Raw genomic sequence first — 21,135 nt, 5'->3', positions numbered from 1 at the left:
TTCTGCAGTTGAATCCTCCCAGAGCAAACTATGAACAGTAAAATTACCCTTGAACAAACATTTGACTCCATGAGTTGCATTCGGAAGACAGGAATCTAGCATTCAGTGTTATCTTCCCACACCCTGCATTTCCCATGAAAGACCTTACTTCCTTCCAGTTGGCCTACAGACATTGATCTAACAGCATATATTGGAAATAGTTCATAAGAAAATGAATCACCTCCCTTTTCCCCTTGACTCATTCTCTTTCTAGTCTCACTTCAGCATTTTCTTTCCCTTTCCTTTAAACATTTTGTTTGTGCATTTATTAAATGTACTATGTACATTGTACACCATAAATTTGCCATGCCTCCATCTTGGGATTGATTCTGCCCATTCTCTAGATCAAACAGATACATTTCTGCTGACATCTGTGCTTCTAAGAAAAGTAGGGTTACAATCCATAGGCTCAGTGTTATAAAACTAGAAACTAGGACCCGGTCACAGCCCATCCATTATGACATTAGGTTAAGTTGATTTATTTACTAGGAAAGAAGGCCCGTTTCTCAGAGCAATGAAACGGGCGGTAGCTTTTTTTTTTGGGGGGGGGGGGGGTGACTCACATACGGAGAACAGTGGCAATTTTCCTGGGCCGCCCCGTGGCTCGTCGCGGTTGTAGCTGGTTCGTGCGCCGCCGCTGTTAGCGTTGTCGTAGCTCTGTCTGGGTGGCGATTTTCCTGGGCCGCCCTCGACGTCATCGCGTTTTGATGCGAGGGCGGAGCACAGGTACAGTAATAAAACTCACCCTCAACGTTTGCTCTGCCCTCGATGTCATGATGTTTGACGCGAGGGCGGGGCCCGGTGGCTTCACCACCACGAACCTTCGAACCTGAAGGAGCTGAAGTCAGTAGGTTGGCTTCACTGACGTCAGTGTCCTAAGAACGTTGAGGGTGAGTTTTATTATAGTAGATTTAAAAAAAATTGTATATCACCTATAACTAGGCGGGTTCCAAAAAAACATACTTAATGTATAAAACAAATGAAACAAAAACATCGTGAAATCACTCAGCCATAAAAAAATCAAGTCCATTTTTTTTCTGGGATAATTTGATTTATTTACCGATAGATCACTAACCATACCAATACAAATAAATTTAACAAAATAGTAAAGGAAAATATATAACTATAACAGTTTATAATAAAATGGCAGTACATACAATCACAGAGAAAATGTAAAATCCAATAAATTCCAAATACACAGAAATTGTTTTCAGCAACCATATCTTGTAAAGGAAGTAAAATATCAATAAACGAGAAAAACCGTATCCCACAAGGAATTTAAATGAATCACAGACATTTCCTTCCAGTTACATAAAATAACTTTGGCAGCTACTGTAAACAAAATGTTGTTAATGAGATAATACAAATTCAGATAGAAGACATTATTTATTATCTGTGCATTTCAATATTTCTCTCTATAACACTTTTTTGCTCAGACAGCTGGGGGCAGATTACATCATCTATATATATAAAACTCACCCTCAACGTTCTGAAGATAGTGACGTCAGTGAAGCCAAGCCCTGACTTCCTTCAAAAAGGTTCGAAGGTTCGTGGTGGTGAAGCCACCAAAATCGCTCCGGGCCCCGCCCTCGAGGGCGGAGCTATGGCAGAACAACGAAGGGGTTGGCAGGGAGGGAGGCAGGGAGGCGGGGAGGGGGTGGGAAATCGCTACGGGCCCCGCCCTCGAGGGCGGAGCAATGGCAGAACAACCAAGGGGTTGGCAGGGAGGGAGGCGGGGGGGGGGAAATCACTACAGGCCCCACCCTCGCGTCAAACATCATGACGTTGAGGGCGGAGCAATGCCACAACAACGAAGGGGTTGGGGGGGGGGGGTGTTGCTGACGATAACCTTGCTAGCTCCCGTTTCATTTGCTCAGAAACGGGCCTCTTTTACTAGTATAAAATATTTCAGTCTTTTAGGGATGACAAGGCTAGGACCTGCTTACATTGGAAGGCCATTGGCACAAGTAGTTCATTCACTTCACACTAGGAGGAGTAGCCTAGCGAGTGGAGCAGACTGGGTTCCTGGGGAACTGGGTTCGATTCTCACTGTAGCTCCTTGTGACTCTGGGCAAGTCACTTAGGGGTCCTTTTACAAAGTCACGCTAAAAAATGGTTTGCGTTAGTGTAGGCGCGGGTTTAGCACACCTTTAAAAAAGGCCTTTTTAAAATTTTTGTCGAAAGTGGACATGCTGCAAAATGAAAATTGCTGCGCGTCCATTTTGGGTCTGAGACCTTACCACCAGCCATTGACCTAGCGGTAAAGACTCGCGCAGTAACCGGGTGGTAATGACCTATGTGCGCCAAATGCCACGGCGCACGTCCGTTACGCGCGCCCGAAAATCAAAAATATTTTTCAGACGCACGTATTGGACGTGCGCCAAAAATGAAATTACCGGAAGAGCCAAACGGTAGTCGGGTGGTAACTCCATTTTGGCGCGCGTTGGGCACGCATAGACGCTTACGTGTTTTAGTAAAAGGACCCCTTAACCTTCCATTTCCCCAGGTAACCCACTTTGATTGTAGTTGCAAAAAACACACAGAAAGGCAATATATCAAGTCCCCTTTCCTTTTCCTTCTACACTCAACAAGACAGTCCAGGCCAGAATTTATGTTCTGAACCCAAAAAAAAAAAACCCCAAAGGGAAAATTGGACAGTGCTTAACAGCAACTATCTACAGGCAGAGGTATAATATAAAAATAGCTTCCGACACACATCCTCTACTAGGTTTCCTTGAGAGAGGTTCCTGATATTAGTCTTTTTCGTAGTTTTCCTGTCTCTGGTGGCCCCTTTCTCCAGATGGAAGCTTCTCTTTAAGTTTCCTATCAGTTTCTTCAGGGCTTTCTGAGCCTTATGGCACAAGGGTGCTGGAATGGCCTCCCGGTGGAGGTCGCGGAGACAAGGACTGTGTCAGAATTTAAGAAAGCGTGGGACAGGCACGTGGGAGCCCTCGGGGATTCTGGTTTTACGTTCCCGACACTTGTACCTTCACAACATGTAGTTCCTTTCAGTTTTATGTTGCTGGGTCTGTAAATCGCTGGTATAGCAAGCTCCCCAATAAAGACAAAGGTAAAGAAATGCTAATATTCTGGCTATGCATTATTCTATAAAATGGCAGCTGAATGTGACGGTGCATAATTTGAAGGTGGGTGTATACATGGGTGGATTCTGGGTGGGGTACACAGGTGCACATTTAAATGATAGAATACTATAATTTAAGTATGTTTTTAAGCAGTCTAGGTGCCAGCATTTATATCAGCTCTATGACTGGTATAAGTAGACGAGCCTAAAATATAGGCATATATTTGACCTGCAGAGATGAGGGTCATTACTTTTTAAAAGTACTTAAGTAAAAAGTGAAAGTACTGGTTTTAAAAGTAGTGTAGTAAAACTAGAAAGTCTTATCCAAAAAAACCCTCAAGTAAAAGTAATAAAGTACAACTCTTAAAACTACTTTTTTTTTTTTTTTTTTTACTACAAAGTAAAACGTATTCTTAACAAGTTGGACCACGGAATCTAGTAAGTTTACAAGCAAACTTCCAGGAGGTCACACAAGGTTGTTCCTAGAAAAAAGCAACACCCTGAACATTGCAGTGGGTAGAAAAACATTAATACACCTACTGGAAAACAAAACAAACTGGATTAGTACAGATTAGTCCTACACAGACACAAACAGAATACCCAGCCTTTTTCACACATGAACAGAAGTAGCCCCTCATGAAGTATAGAATAAGTAACCGCTAACTAAAATTAAACTGACCCCCCCCCCCCCCCAGAATGCATACAATGCAAAACCATGTGTCATTTTTTCTCTTCTTCTGCCTTCTTCACCTCTTCCACTATAACCAACTCCCACACTGATCTGTTCCAGGTCTGTGGGTGCTTGAGCACCCCCAATATTGAGCAAAGCCTTTGGTTGTGTCCAGGGAGGGGTAATTTCTATTGGGTTTAGCACTCCAATCATTTTGAAAAGTTGGTTTCTATATCCCCATCTGTCCAGTCTTGCCCAATTTTTCTCACTGTCCCCAGCCCTCAACCTCTGTCTCTCCCCCCCTTTATCCAGTATTTCCCCATCTCTCTCTGTCACTCTCCCCTCCAGTTTTGCCTCGTTTCTCTCTCTCTCTCTCTCCCTCCTACCTATTCAGTTTTGCCCAATTTCTCTCTGTTTTTAGTTTTCCTTTTGTAGGGTATTTGCTTTTTTTTTTTTTCTGTTACTTAGCAACATACCTCCACCCCCCAATATTCAGCTGGCGGCGGGCAGTGGCAGATGGACCTTTTTGGCCATTTTGAGACGTCCATCTGCTTTGAAAATGAGCGCCATAGTATCATAGTAGATGACAGCAGATAAAGACCTGTATGGTACATCCAATCTGCTCAACATAGCATATACTTTGATTGCATTATAAAATTAGCATTCTGGATTTTGCTCTGTCAACTATTTTCAGGACGCAGACTGTAGAAGTCTACCAGCAATGGCCTTGCTTCCCAACTACTGCAGTTGCTCTCTAAGCACTGTTATGTTTTCTTTTGATTCTGTCCTCTTTCTGTATAGGGGGTCTTTGTATTTATCCCATGCATTTTTGAATTTCATCATGTTTTAGTCTCCAACACCTCCAATGAAAGGGGATTCCAAGCATCACCCTCTTTATGAAAAAGTACTTCTTGATGGTACTCCTAAGTTGACCCTCCTGCATCCTCAGGTCATGTCCTCTAGTCCTACCACTTCCCCATCTCTGCAAACGACTGTTGTTGCCCCCTAATGATTTAAGACAGTTGAGTCCTTTATACAATTTCAGAAAGCTACAGATTACATGTATTGGAAACCACTCCAAATTGTCCACCTAGGACAACACTGATTTTCCATACATGTCAGGAACTGCTAAAATTAGAAGTATCCTCCTCTTTGGAGACCAAAGCAGTCAGACCTGTCCCACCAGAGGAAGGATCAGAGACATTTTACTTCCTGGTTTAAAAACAAAACAAAACTGGAGGATACCATACCATCCTAGACCTACGGGGCTTGAACAAATTTCTTATGTAGGAAAAGTTCAAAACTCTTTTCCTTGGACACCTTAAGATGCCTTCTAAACAAAGACGATTTGAATGAGGCTTGTATTCACTTAGGGAAAGGGAAAGAGGTTGGGATTTGATAAACCGCCTTTCTGTGGTTACAATCAAAGTGGTATACAGGCACTTATTTTTGTTCTTGAGGCAATGGAGGGATAAGTGACTTGCTCAGAGTCACAAGGAGCTGCAGTTGGAATTGAACCCAAGATCCATTAAAGATTCTTATCCTTAGTTAAAGCTGACAACACAGGTGGACCATGATTAGTGTGCCTAGGGTTACCATATGTCCGGATTTACCCGGACATGTCCTCTTTTTGAGGACATGTCCGGGCAACCGGGTGGGTTTTGCCAATCTGCCTGTTTGTCCAGAAATCCGGACAAACGGGCAGATTGCTAGCCTCCCATCCCCTTACTTACTACTGCCCTGGTGGTCTAGTGACCTCTTCCCCTTCTTTCCTGGCCGGAGCGCTGCCCTGCATGCATCCTTCCTGTTCGTGATCTCGGCGCCGATTCAAAATGGCCGCCGAGAGTTGACGTGACCTCGTGAGATTTCAACTCTCAGTGACCATTTTGAATCGGCGCCGAGATCACGAACAGGAAGGATGCATGCAGGGCAGCGCTCCGGGAAGGAAAGAGGGGGCTCTTTCCTGCCCTGAAGAGGTCACTAGATCACCAGGGCAGTAGTAAGGTAAGGGGAGGGAGGTGATGGGGTGTGTGACAGGGGGGGAGGGGAAAGTGTGACAGGGGGCGGAGCGAGGGCGTGAAAGGGGGTGGGCGGGCGTGAAAGGGGCGGGGCATGCGTCCTCCTTTTTGGGGACAAAATATGGTAACCCTAAGTGTGCCTATCCTGTCCAATTCCAGATATTGATAATGTCAGGAGAAAGGAAAAGGGATAATGAGAGTCATATATATTGTAGTGGCAACATATTATGTATTTGGAGTAGAGACCAGACTAAAAACTCTACTACAGGGGTTTGGGGGGATTTCTTTAAGATACGCACGGTCACCCAGCTATGCATTTTAAACAAAGGATGTGCTTTTTGTGTTCTAAGTCCTGAATTTGGGTGAATTTACTTCTCTGTCCATTTGTTTACCTGGCTCTTGGTCTGGATTAGAACAGCAAACCCTCCTGGTGCCTGGGACTTTGAACATTCTGCATTACGTTCAAATACCGAGGATGAGTTTGACAGGAAAATGTTAGCAGTTGGATGCCGAGCCAGGGACTTTTGTGAGAGGTTTTCCCTGTTCCTTCCTGCCAAGGACATAAGTGCAGGAAAGTGTATTTGAGTATTATCGGAGTTTGTACTTACAACTTACTTAAGTTACTTAACACAGAAAGTCAAGTGCTAAGTCCTGCAATAAACTGCCTACTGAGCTGTCAAGTGACTCCATTTCTGGAGGGACACTTCAGGCCTGTTCTTGTTTTTTGACCCTCTTCTTCTGATGCATTCCGGTTCCTGAAAGTCTGATTTCACATGGAAGAAGCTGGACTTCAAATCTTACCCTGGGAAGTAATTTGAAAATAAGTCTCCTGCCAGAAACGAGCTCAGTTGGCAGCTCTGTCTTCATGATATTAAAATTATCGATTCTGAAACCCTCAAAGAGATGAATTAGTGCGGTCTGAGGCAGGGAGAAACCATTGCTTCATAAGCTGCAGAGCTGCCAAGTGACGTCATTCCTGGAGGGAGACTTAAGGTCAGTCCTGGCTTTCTGACATCCTTCTGTTGCACTCTGGTACTTGCATTGCTTTACAAGCTGCAGTACCGAAACATCTCTGCTCATTGTGATTTTGGAGCCTTGTTTAAGATGAACTGATGGACAGATCTGCATATGGACCTTGATATGGAACTATAGACAAAAAATGCAAGAAAAAAAAAACTTTTCTTCTCAGCAGATCTCACATTCACTGAAGATGTGGGAATAACACTGAAAATGGAACTGTCAGAGAAAGGGCCCCATGAATGGCAATGCCCCAGTCTCAGCTTTGGGCAGAAAGCTAATCCAAACTCCTGGCTGGGTTCTCCAGTCAGTTGGGTTTTCAAGATATGTGCAATGAATGTGCATGAGATACATTTACATACACTGCCTCTTTTTATATTCACCGCAGATATCCTGCAAACTGAGGGTCCCACGGGTCAAGTTTGGGAACTCCTACTGTAGGCCAAAGAAATATCATCAGTTTACCATGAGCTCTGATTGAGTTATACTGAATCACCACCTTAGAGATTACTATAAATCAGGCAGCTGTCAGTGCGATCCGGATAGTGGTTTCTGTAAAATAAAGGGGCACTTGTTTCCTGTTGTAAGATGCACGAGTAAGGGCTTTGTGTGCCAGGCACATCCCAGGTCACAAAGCGGATCATCTTTCTTGCAGATGTGTACTGTCAGAAGTTATTGCATGCCGAGTTTTCCAAGTCAAGCCATTATTTAGAACAGTGTTTCCCAAGTCCGGTCCTGGAGTTCCCCCTTGGCAGTCAGGTTTTCTGGATATCCACAATGAATACGCGTGAAAGAGATTTGCATATAATGGAGGCAGTGCATGTAAATCAAGTTCTTGCATATTCATTGTGGATATCCAGGACCGGACTTGGGAAACACTGATTTAGATCCGAAGCTGCTTCGTCAGACTGATGAAGGGGTTGGCTATTAGCCTCAATCTGCAACAGTTTCCTTAACTATGAAATCAGGATGGGGTTGGTTTGTTTGTATGACGACATGGTGCTTCTTTCTTCACTAGCAGTTTGTGTGATGCAAAGTTACCTGTAGTCTGATTTTGTCTGATGTTTGTCTTATTTTATATACAGGTTTATTTTATTATGTATATTGTTATCTACTTAGAATTGTAGATAGGTGGGCGATAAATGTTTTTAAATACATTAATAAGTAGATAGCCAAAATCAAGGGATAGCATAGTAGGCAGAAATAATTTTCAGGTAATCCAGTTGGACGGGAGTAATATTTGTTTAAAATGTTTGCTGTGAACTTATTAAAAACAGTCCTAGAGAGACACCAGTCGCATTTCCAGAGTAGCATAAGACCTGCAAAACAGTATCAGGTTAAAGTTAACCCCTCCCCCCCACCCCCAATATTCAAAAGCAAGTAATTAATTGGTTTCAATTATATCTGGTAGATAGATCTATGATTGGGCATATGCATGCTGCCTTTTCTTGCTGGGAGTAATGGTTCAAAAAGATTTCCTTGGTTAAATGAGTGCTTAGCTGTAAAATATCAGTTATCTTGTGTTGTTTAGATCGAAGCGCCGAACCTTGTGGAACTCCATGGCATAAGTACATAAGTACATGTTGCCATACTGGGACAGATCGAAGGTCCATCAAGTCCAGTGTCCTGTTTCCAACAGTGGCCAATCCAGGTCACAAGTGCCTGGCAAGATCCCAAAACAGTATAATCCATTTTATGCTGCTTATCTTAGAAATAAGCAGTGGATTTTCCCAAGTCCATTTTAATAATGACTTATGGACTTTTCTTTTAGGAAGTTATCCAAACCTTTTTAAACCCTGCTAAGCTAACTGCTTTTACTAAATTCTCTGGCATCGAATACCAGAGTTTAATTAAATGTTGAGTGAAGAAATATTTTCTCTGATTCATTTTAAATTTACTACTTTGTAGCTTCATTGTGTGCCCCCTAGTCCTAGTAGTGTTGGAAGAGTAAACATTGGGTTAGTCCTTAGGAATTCATCACTGCTTTTATGCAGATGATATAACCGGCTATCTGCAGATTTTCAGTAGATCACCAGCTAAGTTTGGCAGTAAACATTTGGCCACGTGAATACCAGGCCTATTTTTGGCCGGTTCAAACTTAACCAGCTAGCGTTGAATATCAGCTTGGCTGGCTACGTTTGAACCCGTCAAAAATAAAGCACATATTGAATGCCGGTCACTGGAAACGGCCCGACACTGAATATCAGGGCTCAGCACTGACCATAAAGTTAGCCGGGCTAACTTCCTTGGTCTGAATATCGGGCCCAGAGTTTTTCCAGGAGCCAAACCGAAATTTGATATGCTTTAAGTCACTAGTGAGATTAGATCAAAGTGATGCACGGTGAGGAGATTCTCTCTCCATCTGCGTTTAGTGAATGGGCTGCTCCAGCTGTGGCTGTACTAAATTGTCCATCAAAATATTCAGCACATGTGAAGTGCTAATTGCAAATACTAACACCAATTGTATCTTTTGTACCCTGAAATGGCGATGCCATAACAGGTCTTTGTAAGCCACATTGAGCCTGCAAATAGGTGGGAAAATGTGGGATACAAGTGCAATAAAATAAAAATAATAATAAAAAATACCAGAGAAACTGCATTAAATATGAAATGCTTTAGGAGGAAAAGCCTGTGCTGACGTTCTTCAGTCATAGGCGCAAAAACCTCCTATTGGAACAAATCAACACTTGTCTTAAATGCAGCGTTTTCCTGTCATTAAAGTGCATTGCATTCAATGTCCATCTTCAAGATTCAGTGTATTATATTAAGTCCAAAGTCCAACGTTGGCCAGTGTTTCACGGATCTGCATCAGGAACTATGAATTGCTTTACATATTTTATTGGTACTACCCAGTCTTATAAAATTGACCATAAACCAGTGTTTGGATATAGATAGATACCTTTTGTTCCATCCATAGGCTCTCACGATAGCACCAACAGTTGGTAAATATATCAGAGAACTGGACTGCTCACTGGCATACGTAGTGGATAAGGACTGCAGACCAAATTTTAGGCAGAAGTGAAAACCAAGATTCCTTTTAGCATTGCAAATGCACCAGTACATTTTTCAATCCTTCTGCAGCTCCTTGAGATCTTGGGCAAGTCACTTACCCCTCCATTGTCTCAGGTACAAACTTAGATCGTGAGCCCTCCTGGGACAGAGAAATATCCAGAGTACATGAATGTAACTCACCTTGAGCTACTACTGAAAAAGGTGTGAGCAAAATATAAATGAATAAATATAAGGAATGTTGCTACTATTGAAGATTCTACATGGAATGTTGCCACATTTTGAGATTCTGGAATGTTGCTACTATTTGACATTCTAGATGGAATTTTGCTAGTGGAGGAGTGGCCTAGTGGTTAGAGCACTGGTCTTGAAATCCAGAGGTGACCAGGTCAAATCCCACTGCTGCTCCTTGTGATCTTGGGCAACTCACTTAACTCTCCATTGCCTCAGGTACAAACTTAGATTGTGAGCCCTCCTGGGACAGAGAAATATCCAGAGTACCTGAATGTAACTCACCTTGAACTACTACTGAAAAAGGTGTGAGCAAAAATCTAAATAAATATTTAAGATTCTACATGGAATGTTGTTACTATTTGAGATTCTGTTGCTACTATTGGAGATTCTACATGGAATGTTAATGTTGCTATTCCACTAGCAACATTCCATGTAGAAGCCTGCCCTTGCAGCCGCGCAGGCTTCTGTTTCTGTGAGTCTGACGTCCTGCACGTACGTCAGACTCACAGAAACAGAAGCCTGCGCGGCTGCAAGGGCAGGCTTCTACATGGAATGTTGCTAGTGGAGGAGTCGCCTAGTGGTTAGTGCAGTGGACTCTGATTCTGGGGAACTGGGTTCAATTCCCACTGCTGCTCCTTGTGATCTTGGGCAAGTCACTTAACCCTCCGTTGCCTCAGGTACAAACTTAGATTGTGAGCCCTCTAGGGACTGGAAAATACCTGCTGTAACTGAATGTGCACTGCTTCAATAGCTTTCAGGCTTGCAGGTAGTATAGAAGACATGAAATTAAATGAAATTGGTCATAGAACAAATTTGGCATGTGTTCAGTTTACGATGTGCTGTCTAGTAAATAAGGAAGAGTAAATGGGACCAAACAATACTCTATCCAAAAACAATAACAAAACAAACAAACAAAAAAAAAACCCCAAACAAAAAAGTACTTGTTTTTCTTGAACAGTGTGTCAGAGATTACTGACATACGTAACAAGGGAACTTATGAACCCCAAATAAGTAGGGATGAGCTGTCGTTTGCAACAACATAGAAATGTCAACATGTTCCATGTTGTTAATAAACAGTAAGAGTGCACACCCTTTTCTGACAGTCTGCCCATGCATGAACTTCAAGCATGTTCAAACCATTCTCCATGCACTCGCTATCAGAAAAGAATGTGCCCTCTTTACAAATAGGGATGGTCCCAAGCAGTGGCGGCTCTACCATTAGGCCAACTGAGACGGGGGGGCCTCAGGTGGCATTGTATCTCCTCACACTGGCCACGGTCTGGCTTCACCACTTCCTTCTTCAATTCCATTCCCTGAGCCTACCTTTATTTATTTATTTATTATTCATTAAAACTTGGGGTCCATGGGTCAATTTTAGCAGAGAATGGAAAAGGTGCCGGTACTCAGTACCCCCTCAAAAAAAGCCCTGGTAGTAGCTCAAGGTGAGTTACATTCAGGTACTCTGGATATTTCTCTGTCCCAGGAGGGCTCACAATCTAAGTTTGTACCTGAGGCAATGGAGGGTTAAGTGACTTGCCCAAGATCACAAGGCGCAGCAGTGGGATTGGAACTGGCCACCTATGGATTGCAAGACCAGTGTTCTAACCACTAGGCTACTCCTCCACACCTTTGTTTATTAAAAGTCGTTGTCTGCATTGTTTTCCATAGGCTGCCCTTCTGCCAGCACCGGATTCTTCTCTCTACTGTGGCCCGCCTCTCTGATGTAATTTCTTGTTTCCTCAGAGGTGGGCCACAGTAGAAAGAAGAGGCTGGTGCCAGTGGCAGGGCAGCCAGTGGGAATCACTGACACTGCCAACATTCAGGAAACAAAGGTAGGTTCAGGGAAGGGGGTTGAAGAAGGAAGGGGGAGATACCAGACTGCGGCCGGGGGGGGGGGGGGGGGGGGGTGGCAGCAGCATCTCAGTCCTCGCCTCAGGTGGCAGATTGCCTTTGGCCACCCTTGCCCCAAGAAACAGGTAGGTAGTCGGTCTGCAGCTGGTCTTATGTCTCTGAGGGAGAGAGACGAGATTTGATCAAGCTTGGTATTTGTAGAGATTTCACACCAGTTTGGTTTTTTAGCCCCTGAGACCACCCAATAAAGGTAAAACTTGGCTGAGTCGGGCATATGTATGTTCACCCCTTCAGTGCTGTTGCTTGCTCATTAAATTCTACTTTGGACTACCTCGGTCAGCATTTGTGGCTGTTCACCTGTTTGCCGCTCTTTACAAACAGTGCACACTCTTAATGACATTGCTCCCGAAATGAAAATGAAGACTAACCAAAGCAAAACAAAACGAATAATGCTGCCAATGACATAGGAGATAAAGAAAATGAAAAAAATTAGGGCTGCTCAGCCCTCCAAATAAGCATTAAATCTTAGGCTCATGCAAAGGCAAGAGTGATATTCTCATCCTCTCTGTTGTAATTTCTAATATGTTGTTTATTGACAGACTCGTATTTTAATAGACTGTTGCTCAGACCTCCTTTCCTTGTCATTCATGTTTAAGCGTGGGATATTTTGTTTGCAATGTTCTGTTCTTTGGAGGTTTGGATTTACACGAACGTTGAAAGTGCTACATACCTAAGCCCGACAGGAATTTCTTCCCATTTACTTTAGGGCAGTCGACAAGTTCCACTTCAAAGAGGCACCACCTTGGCACTCTGCCCTGAAACTCTCATTCCTCCTTTTCAGCATACAGGTCACCTCCTCTTAACTGTCAGTTCCAAGGGAGGATCACTGCCTCCACCCTCCCGTCCTGCCTATGCGCACCCAAATCTTAAATGTGGCCTAGGTCCTATGAATTCATGCTTAGCAGTGAGAACCAAGATGAATACTAGAGACAACAAATGCTATCCTGTATACAGCGGCTTGTGAAGTCTAGTGTTGAAATAAGAGTAGCTAAATGCCAGTTCATGCAAACTCGTCTAGTCAGAGGTTGCCAAACCTGTCTTGGAGTTTTCCAGATATCTCTGATTTTGTTACATGGGCTAGATTTGCATACAATAGATAGAAACATAGAAACTTGACGGCAGATAAGAGCCAAACGGTCCATCCAGTCTGCCCATCCACGGCAACCACTGTCTCCTCCTCTCCCTAAGAGGTCTCACGTTCCTGTCCCATGCTTTCTTAAATTCAGACACAGTCTTCGTCTTCACCACCTCCACTGGGAGGCGATTCCATGCATCCGTTCCTTGAAAAAGTACTTTCTTAAAACTCCTGAGCCGATAACCTCTTAACTTCATCCCACGCCCCCTCATACCAGAGCTTCCTTTCAATTGAAAGAGACTTGCCTCCTGTGTTTTTATGTCACGTAGGTATTTAAATATTTCTATCTTATCTCCCCTCGCCCACCTTTTTTCCAAAGTATACGTATTGAGATCCCCATATGGTTTGTGACAGAGACCGCTGACCAATTTTGTAGCCGCCCTCTGGACCGACTCCATCCTGTTTATATCTTTTTGAAGGTGTGGTCTCTAGAATTGCACACAGTATTCTAAATGGGGCCTCACCAGAAACTTATACGAGGCCATTATAACCTCTTCTTCTGCTGGCCATTCCTCTCCCTTTGCACCTGAGCATCCTTCTGGCTTTGATTGTTGACTTTTCTACCTGTTTGGCTACGTTGAGATCATCCTACAAAATCACCCTCAGTTACGCTCTTCTTTCGTACACAGAAGTACTTCACCCCCAATACTATACCGTTCCTTTGGGTTTTTGCAACCTAAGTGCATGGCCTTGCATTTTTTTAGCATTAAATTGGAGCTGCCAATCCATGGACCATTCTTCCAGTTTTGCCAGATCCCTCCGCATGCTAGTCACACCCAAGCAGTACATGCAGATCTGTTTCATGTGTATTCATTGTGGATATTCTGAAAACCGGACTGGCTGAAAATCCAGAACAGGGTTGGAAAGCCCTGATCTAGGTCATGCTGCCATTCCAGGAGGGGTACAATCGACCCTTGAAAATATCAAAGCCATTATAGAGGCTTTCAAACCCAGCTCTGATCCATTTGGGAATAATACACTCAAGAGAAATTCTTGCTAAACCTGTCCACCCTGCTGCACCCGTTAACTAACTGTTGAAAGATAAAAATAATTGAACATGGAGTAAGAAATCTCATTTAGCCTACATTGCAGTTTAAATCAGCTCAATATTTGGCCCATTGCGATGCCAGCTTGCCAGTTCAACTTACGCATGCTTTTTCTTTTTGAGAGTAATGGTTCAAAGGGATTTCCTTGGTTAAATGAGTGTTTAGCTCTAAATTAACTGTAAAATATCACCCACTGAAAAATGGCCTCCAATTATAAAGAAACAAAAAAGCACATGTTTTGTCCACATATAGTTCCCTATGGGAAAAAGAGGGGTGAGGTTAGGGTGGGCTAAAGAAAAGATTTGTTTGAAATCCCTATACATTGTTTACCATGGGGGTGTGTGTGTGTGTGTGTAAATATAAATCTGCACAGCACTGGCTGCTAACAGACTTTCAAAGGGTACATTTATGGGGGGGGGGGGGGGGGGGGGAGGGTGACAAATACCCATGGTGCCTACAGGATACATGTAGAGAAGTAGAAGGGGATGAAAATACCCATCCCAGTGTAATCACTGTGCTTTCATGCAACTAAGGAAGTTGACAAGAAACCTTTCACTTTTTTTTTTGTAACAATAGATTTTTATTGCAAAAAGAATACATAAGGCTATATTGTCTCAGCAAAAGCAGTAGATAAAACAATACAAGAAAATCCTGAAAAATTGCATCAACAATCTGATAATGCAAAATAAACCCTTACCATCCCCTCCCCCTCCCCACATGGAAACCTTTTACATTTTGGCTTAGCAGTTGTGAGAAAAGCTAAGCCCAGGTAAGGAACTGGTCTGAAGGACCATCCTGACAGTCGGAAACTCGGAAAGAGCTTTGCAGTGAATTCCCTGTGCTGTGCAAAATGTACAAGGTTTTGCAGTTACCCCTGAGGGCCAGCATTAGGTAAAGATGAAGAGCAGGTAATTCAGTGCTGACAAGTCCGTCTCTTCAGCTGGAACCAACCATCAGCGATTCCCATGCAAGTGAGGAAAAGGACACCCAAAATCGTGGCTGTGAAGCCTGTTGCTCTTGCTGAAGAAAATCCCAACCGTTCGTTGTAACAAATGTTTCATATATTTCTAGTTCATAACAATATATAGATTAGAAAAGTATAAATTCTTTGTACTAAAATCCAAAGACTAGGGGACACTCGAGGAAGTTACATGGAAATACTTTTAAAACAAATAGGAGGAAATGTTTTTTCACTTAACGAATAGTTAAGCGCTGGAACTCTTTGCCGGAGGATGTGGTAGCAGTGGTTAGCGTATCTGGGTTTAAAAAAGGTTTGGACAAATTCCTGGAGGAAAAGACCATAGTATGCTATTGAGACAGACATGAGAAGCAACTGCTTGCCCTGGGATTTGTAATGTGGAATGTTGCTACTCTGAGATTCTGCATGGAATCTTGTCACTCTTTAGGATTCCAGAATCTTGCTATTCTTTGGGGTTCTACGTGGAATGTTGCTACTCTGAGATACTGCATGGAATCTTGCCACTCTTTAGGATTCCAGAATCTTTCTGTTCTTTGGGGTTCTACATGGAATGTTGCCACGATTTGGGTTTCTGCCAGGTACTTGTGACCTGGCTTGGCCACTGTTCGGAAAACAGGATACTGGGCTAGATGGACCATTGGTCTGACCCAGTATGGCTACTCTTATGTTCTTATGCATTTACTGCAACTTAACTGCAAACATTAAGATGCAGTAAGTGGAAGCCTGGGTGCTAAATGGAGGAGGCATGCCCAGCATCTGCCCTGCATTTAACACACAGTTCAGACACTAACCCCCGGGATTTTATATATTGCGCCTAAGGATCGGTGCCAGAATCGGCGCACATTCTATAACAGTGCATGTAGTTTAACAAGCTTAACAAGCTAATCAGCACTGATAACAGCACTTAACAAGCAATAATGAGCACTAATTGGCACTGATTAGAATTTAGGCACACAACCCACTAACCATATTCTGTAGCGATGTGGGCCGAACATCTAACACATGCAGGGAAAAAGGAGCGTGGTTATGGGCATGGAAATGGGCGTTTCATTGGCGTTCCGAAATTTACGTGCTCAGTTATAGAATGGCCGAGTGTGCCTAAATCTACACGCTAAGATTTACGCCATGTTTTCATTGGTGTAAATGGATGCACATAGATTTAGGTGCTGAAATATGAACTAATTGTATTCTGTAATCAGTGCCTAAATTTATGCACTGATTATAGAATATACTTAGTCGGCACTGATTTCAACGACGATTTTTTAGGCATTATATATAGAATCACCCCCTAAAGGGGGAATTCTACAACTGAGTGCCTCCCAGGGGCATAGGCAGCAGCACATTTTTGAGGGGGCCGTAGGGTGGACTAGGAGTGTCACCCATTCCTCTCTTCTCTCTCTGCCCCCCTTCCATATAAAACTTTTTACCTTTGCTGGTGGATATTCCTAAACCCTGCCAGCCAAAAAACTCCACGGCCGAACTTCCCCAGTCGGTGGCATGCTACCAGATGGGGCAGAAGTAGAGAGGAACTGAACCCTCCCCATGTCTCTAGACTAGCAGGAAACCCCTGAGTGAGTCTGGAGGGAGAGGGTTGGGTGTTGTCATTGGGGGAGTTGTCTTGGGGGAGAGGTGTTTGAGGGGAGTTGTGCTTATGGCTCAGTAAAGTGTACTCAGGGGAACTGTCCGGGGGAGGGAGGTACTGAAGTGCTGGGGGGGGGGGGGGGGGGGGGGAGGGGATTAGCACAGCTGCACATAGCACCATCTTCAAAACAGCATTTACTGCAGCCATCATATCAGCAGTCGTGACACCTAGCATGCAGCTCCAACCAGGGGTGTAGCCAGACAACAGATTTTGGGTGGGCCTAGGCAAGAAATGGATGGGCACCAAGTGTTCCCCCCCCCCCCCAACAAAAAATATCTCAGCTGGCAGGAAAACGCTTCTTTCCACCTTGGCAGTCTGCAGCAGGTATGCGCTGAAAACTGAGCATGCACAGGTGCCAGTATCATGGAGAGTAGCGCTTTCGTTATCATCAGGGGGAAGTCTTCAGCTGGCCGAGCTGCTAAATGGAGCTTATTAAAAGGGCCCCTAGGTCTTCAATAACAGGGGAGATAATTGCACAGAACTTCAAATGGAAAAGTAATTAACAAAACAATGCCATGCAAAAAACGAGAAGGTGAATGTAGACCTCCAAGTTCTTCTGAGGTGTTAAAGTAGAACCAAAAAAGGGCAAACAAACAGAATTATTCCAAAGCTGGAATTAGAAGAATCTTCTTCACAAGCTCCAGGCGTGTTACCGTGAACAAGTGAAGACAGTGGCTCTGATAAGCACTGTTTCTACATCTGATCTTGCTCAACTGCCCATCTCACAGCAGCACCAAGGGCAGGTTACTCTGCCTAAGGGTCAGAAAAGTCTCTGTGGAGCAGCTGGAGATAAATCAAGATACAGGCTGGAAGGGTTGAGGCCAGTTTATGAAGTGATATTTTCAAAATTGTAGTCTCAGTCTAATTAAAGAGAACCCCCCCAAGCAGTGTGGCATTCTCTCCATGGTAAAATTAATTAAACTGTTACACTTATGAGCTGAATTTAAAGAACTGGTGGCTTGATATAATAGGTCTTTATATTTGGGTCTTCAAAGACACTATCATATAATTTTTAGTTCATATTTATAACTTTTACAGGTAATTAATTAAGATTTATGTCTTGTAGGAAAAAGCAAGAATAGAAGTCTCTATCATCCCTTACCAAGGTTCACCTCTCTGGGGGGTGGGGGAGGGGTGGGGGAGTAGGACTTGTCTAAATCCCAAGAAAAAGATATTAAGAGTATCAAGCAAGCAAAATGGCTGAACATTCCTAAGAGGAGGAAGACTGAAATATCCCATAAGCCACCTGCTAACCGGAGTCCAACGTCTCGGTATCCCCTTGTTCGAGATGTTTATCAGAGAGGAACAGAATTAGTTGAGCAGGACAAAAATACAAATTTCACATTCGTATCCTATATAATAATTCTCACTTCCAACGTTCTGACGCTGCCTGGGACGGTGGCTCACTCGGATGTGGTCTGCTACCTGCGGTAGATAACACTGACGTCATACATCCCTTCAAGTCTGCTGCTTTCCCTTCTCTTCGCTCTTCGCTCTGACTCTGGTCTCGCCCTTGCGGAAACAGGAAATGAGGGCGGGACCAGAGCTCAGAGCGAAGAGAAGGAAAGGCAGTAGACTCGCTGATCCTGCTCGCTCTTCAATGCTGCCGACGGGACCCCGGTAAGAGAGGGGGAGAGGGGGGTTGGCGATTTTAGAGGGGGGGGACTGGCACTCGGAGGGAGAACACAGCGAAGGAGAATGACAGAGGGAGGGAGGGGGGACTGCAACTCGGAGGGAGAACAGAGTGAAGGAGAGTGACAGAGAGAGGGAGGAAGCCATGGAAATCAGAGGGGAGGAAAGGGGGCCATGGGACTTGGAGGGGACAGAGGGAGAGAGCGAGGGGGGGGGGGAGGAAAACCTTGCTAGCGCCCGTTTCCTTTCGTACCGAAACAGGCCTTTTTTTCTAGTATCTAATAAGATATTGGCATGGATATTTTGAGAAGAACAAAGCACAAATCAGTGTGACCATAAGTCCAAACCACAAAAATTGTCATTGTTTCTTCTGAATTGCTTTTAAAAAGGCCATTTCCTTATTTAAGGCTCCTTTTACAAAGCTAGCGCGGCAAACGAAACAAAGCCTATTCAATTCCTGTGGGCTTCGTCAGATTTGCAGCGCTGGAATCACTAGGGCAGGTTTTAAAAGGAGTCCATAGTTTTAATTGTGAGGAAATTTAGGGGCCCTGGCAACCCGGAACTACCGCCGGCCCAACGCGGACGCCGGCATTAGTTCCACCCAGAGCGTGCGCCATTTCCAGCGCTACAGAAAATAATTCCGTAATTTCTAGTATGGCACTATTACCGCCAGGTTACCACGGGAGCCCTTATGGCCACGTCTGTGGGTGACGGTAAGTTCTTCCCCCCACATGGCCACATGGTAAGAGTAATCTTACTGCATGGCCGTATCTTTTTTAGGGGCTGTTTACACGTTGTGGTAAGAAAGGACCCTGGTGAGCAGCAAAAATAGCCCCTGCCACTACCGCAGGGCCCTTTTTACCGCAGCTTGGTAAAAGCACCCCTTATAGCCATAAAGATTTGACACTTCATATTCCAAGCTCCTGAACTTTCTCTGCAAAGAGATATTTCACAGTTTAATTGTACCTGCTGCAAGTAATTGTATTAATCTTGAGTATGCAATAGAAAGATGGAAGATGCATTAGAATAGACATATATTTGGGGCTATATTCAACTGGTAATTTTTTTTAACACTGGCTACTGCTGGTTGAATTAGACCTGGAAATCCATTGCTGGCCTCTGCCTGGGTACTGAATATCCAGGGAAAGGGAAATGGGACTTGATATACTGCCTCTCTGAGGTTTTTGCAAATACATTCAAAGTAGTTTACATATATTCAGGTACTTATTTTGTACCAGGGGCAATGGAGGGTTAAGTGACTTGCCCAGAGTCACAAGGAGCTGCAGTGGGAATTGAACTCAGGGCAAGATGCACTAAACTAAAGGAGCCTTTAACGAGCCTTTAAGGAACAGTTTTCCTACCCTGGCATGCATTAAAGCCCAATTTCCGACGACGGTAGCAGCAAACGAAAACGGAATGCAGATGAGCAAATCGTGTAGAACCCCTATTGAAATGAGATGCATCAAAGTTTACCGCTTGCCCTAACGCTGGAAAACTACCGGAAAGCTAACGAGAGGTCTGTGCCTCTCGTTGGGGCTGCCCAGCTTCCAAAACTAATGTAAAACAACAAAAAAAATCGGGAGGGGCAAAAACGCTTGTCAGGAGCGTCCTTTATCGACGGCCATAAAGGATGTGTTTGGTTTTTTTTAATTCTTACGTCCTTAGCATGCGCAGAGCAGCCAGCATAACGCTTGGCTGCTCTGCGCATGCTCGACGGTTTAACGAAGGGTTAGTGAATGCAAGTGAACTGCAAAGAAACAGCTCATTTGTATTCCCAATCCTTCGTGCATAGCCGTTCCGTACCGATTCGTTATGGAATTCGGTACAGAATGGCTCTAACAAGGACTTTTGTGCATCTTGGCCTCAGTTCCGCCAGGATCAAAGTCCACTGCACTAACCAGTAGGCTACTCCTCCACAAGCAGCATTCTGTGTAGAATCTCAACTAGTAGCAACATTCCACATAGAATCTCAAATAGGGAAAGGGAAATGGGACTTGATATACCACCTTTCTGAGGTTTTTGCAACTACATTCAAAGCGGTTTACATATATTCAGGTACTTATTTTGTACCAGGGGCAATGGAGGGTTGAGTGACTTGCCCAGAGTCACATGGAGCTGCAGTGGGAATTGAACTCAGTTCCCCCAGGATCAAAGTCCACTGCACTAACCACTAGGCTACTCCTCCACTCATTCCACCAATAAGAGCCAACCTCATCAGTGATGTCACAATGGCTTGATTGCCTGCTACTTGGCTCACTTCTGATATTGTGATGTCATAAGGGAAAGGGGGAAAGGGAAATGGGACTTGATATACTGCCTTTCTGAGGTTTTTGCAACTACATTCAAAGCGGTTTACATATATTCAGGTACTTATTTTGTACCAGGGGCAATGGAGGGTTGAGTGACTTGCCCAGAGTCACATGGAGCTGCAGTGGGAATTGAACTCAGTTCCCCCAGGATCAAAGTCCACTGCACTAACCACTAGGCTACTCCTCCACTCATTCCACCAATAAGAGCCAACCTCATCAGTGATGTCACAATGGCTTGATTGCCTGCTACTTGGCTCACTTCTGATATTGTGATGTCATAAGGGAAAGGGGGAAAGGGAAATGGGACTTGATATACTGCCTTTCTGAGGTTTTTGCAACTACATTCAAAGCGGTTTACATATATTCAGGTACTTATTTTGTACCAGGGGCAATGGAGGGTTGAGTGACTTGC

The 21,135-nt window shown here is 44.0% G+C and overlaps 1 protein-coding gene across 3 annotated transcripts in view; it reads left to right on the top strand.

The window, feature by feature from the left end:
* ITPR3 (inositol 1,4,5-trisphosphate receptor type 3) overlaps window positions 1–21,135 on the top strand; it is a 251,892-nt gene that overhangs the window by 77,469 nt on the left and 153,288 nt on the right. The gene's annotated exons all lie outside the window — the stretch shown is intronic.

The sequence above is a fragment of the Microcaecilia unicolor genome, chromosome 12 (genome assembly GCF_901765095.1).
Source record: "Microcaecilia unicolor chromosome 12, aMicUni1.1, whole genome shotgun sequence".
In the NCBI taxonomy this organism is placed as follows: Eukaryota; Metazoa; Chordata; class Amphibia; order Gymnophiona; family Siphonopidae; genus Microcaecilia; species Microcaecilia unicolor.
The sequence above is the reverse complement of the archived record's forward strand: the minus strand, read 5'-3'. Positions and strand labels throughout refer to the sequence as shown.